We start from the raw sequence: 2,795 nt of genomic DNA on the forward strand, positions 1-2,795 counted from the left end.
AGAAATTCATCTAGCTTACAAAAATATACATAAAATAAAAATATAAAATAAATATTTGAGGAAAGTGGGGTAAAGGAAATATAACTGTAGAGAAAGAATAAAGCCAAGGTAAAATTAATAAATAAAATACATACTACACCACTCTGTTCCACTGCTAGAGACGGACAGCAAATTTGGTTTTAAGTTTCCTACAGGGTTAGGATCCAGGGACCATAACATTAAGACATCACGTTGCTGATTTTGAAACCAAAGGATAATCTTGGATCCATAAGAAATTAGACACTGCCACGGATAATATCCCTACCTATAACAATGGAAGAGAGAGAGAAGTTAAAACAGTTATTTTTATAATATCCCTTTTTGAATATCAATGGCATAATTCCAAAAGGCACTAAAACAATTCTATGATGAGCAAAGCCTTATGGTTCAAGCACATAGTACTTGATTGTCAGAATAAAATAGATGTAGAACAATGGATGAACTTTTTATTTTGAAATATCAATTTTCTGGAAAGAATCTGGAGTGTGAACAAATCTACCTATTTGACAATTAGCTGGGCAGAACATAGACTTATTAAAACTTTTTCATAAAAGTTAAAGGATGTAACTAGAGTATTATGAACATAACACCTGGATATCTCACCTAAGCACCGAGACATGTAGAGGAAATAAGCTGGAACATTTCTCAGGAAACAATTCTGCATTCTGCTCTAAAACATCAGTAAACAAGCCATTGAAAACCCAATATATTTTCTGCAATGATAAGCCTGAAACATTTCTTGTTAGGTAGTACCAATCATTTACAAAATGTGCAGGAAAATCTCAACAGATAATTAGAATCAAGCATCTCTTATGACAACTCCTGGCATATGGCAATTGAACCATATCATCAGCACATAGGAAATTATTCTCAATAGTAGGGAGAGATGCATCGAGGTGGTCCAAAGGTATTACCTAGCCATTAAAATACAAATTAGTCAAGGGGTCTACAGTTTCCCTGGTTTTATCCAACTTGAAGGCACTATCTGAATTTCAGAGGACAATTCTTCCAAACTCTAATGTTCATGGTGGCAGTCAAGTGCAAATTTTATGTATTGGTAACTAGCAGCAAACATGGGACACAAACACCTTAGTCCATAACCAGTACCAAACCAGATTCAGAGTTAAAGAAAAGAACAACAAATCTGCAAAGACAATAACCAAGGCGAACAATTAGTCCTGTCTAATCGTATATTAAACATTTGCCTGAAAATCAGTTTACAAGGACAAAAATGGCATATTTTCTAAGAGTCGATGGTTTTCAATGGCTGAGTCTAGATCTAAGCTGTCCTTTTGAGAGAGGGTTGGACTAACCCTGTGCCTCTCCAGGCTCGATCACACCAACAGAGTTAATGAAGGCAAGCAAATAAACTGGCAACAATCAGGATTCACTTGTCACAGAGAACTTTGAGCAGTTCTCGTCACAGAAATTCTTTGCCATGTATTTGATTTGTGCTTTTAATGTCAACTACTCTAGTTGATAAGGGGTTTCCTGAGCCCTTTCAGAAATGGACCTTGAGTCCAATTGAGTTTAGCCCAACTTTCCTAAACTGAAGCTGACAAAATGTACCTTTCACATGTCACTTAGGATCTAGGCCAACATTATCTCATTTATAAGAACTATATGCCAGAATTTGCTCTGATAGAAAATGCACACTTCCACCAGAAACTGATGAACATGATATTTGGAGTTTTAATATCTTAGTGGACTACTTTAAAACTGTTTTTCACGTCACCATACTAAGATGATCAATATTTTATTTGCCTTCCCATGCAAGGAACTGGAATTGTGCCCCACTTTTACCTAAATATAAAGCAGATAGACTCATTCCATTAATAGTCTTGTTATTGGGAATGGAAAGAATAGCTAGTCCAAAACTGAGCTAGGCTCTGGGTAGCCCGAGATGAATAGGTATAGTTCTTGTACTCAAAGAGTTCATATCCTTCAAAAGGGAGGCACATATGTACAGACAGTTTTAATATAATATGCTATATGTGTTATGTGTGCTATGTTAGAAGTATGTAAGAAGAGTATATGGGAGAACAGAGAACACCTAACTTCCCTGGGCATCAGAGGTTTCACAGAGGAAATACATTTCAGTGGGATCTTGAAGAATGAATCACAAGAAGGAGAGCAAGAAGGAAAGGCAGAAGGAAGCACTCATGCAAAAGCATGGAAGTTAGAATACTGAAGTGCATTTGGGTCACGGTGAAAGTTACTCTGAGTAGAAAATGGTAGGAAACAAGGCTAGAAAGATAGACAGTCAGTGGCAAGACATTTAGCTACTTAAAGGCTTTTTATGTTTCACTAAGCAGTTTTGATTTCATCTTCTAAGTATCAGTGAGCAATTGAAGGATTTTATGAAAGGGATGAAATTTTAGAAAAATTCCTTTGGTTGCTAAATCAGAACAATCTATGAGGGTACTTCAAAAAGTGCATGGAAAGATTTGTATTATTTTTTATTCTATTTTTCCACCACCTTTTAAAGTACCCTCACATCTTCATAGACAATTCACCCATAAATATGTGAATAACAAAAATAGTTTCAAGGTTCAGTTCTCAGTATGAAAATAAAGCATTTATAGCAAAGACATTTATAATATTTATCAGACTATATCAGCCACTTATTTTAGTTTTTAAAAACTCAACTCTAAAATCATCCTGCCCTTTGAAGTCAAATAAGCTAACTTTTGAATTACAAGCAAACCAGCATATGTAACAAATACATCTATACTCCTGTCTATCCCAGTTACATC

The 2,795-nt window shown here is 35.2% G+C and overlaps 1 protein-coding gene across 1 annotated transcript in view; it reads left to right on the plus strand.

Moving 5' to 3' along the window:
- Window positions 1-2,795, plus strand: part of RXFP1 (relaxin/insulin-like family peptide receptor 1) — a 90,631-nt gene that overhangs the window by 64,026 nt on the left and 23,810 nt on the right. The gene's annotated exons all lie outside the window — the stretch shown is intronic.

The sequence above is a fragment of the Galeopterus variegatus genome, unplaced genomic scaffold (genome assembly GCF_000696425.1).
Source record: "Galeopterus variegatus unplaced genomic scaffold, G_variegatus-3.0.2 Scaffold3965, whole genome shotgun sequence".
NCBI lineage: Eukaryota > Metazoa > Chordata > Mammalia > Dermoptera > Cynocephalidae > Galeopterus > Galeopterus variegatus.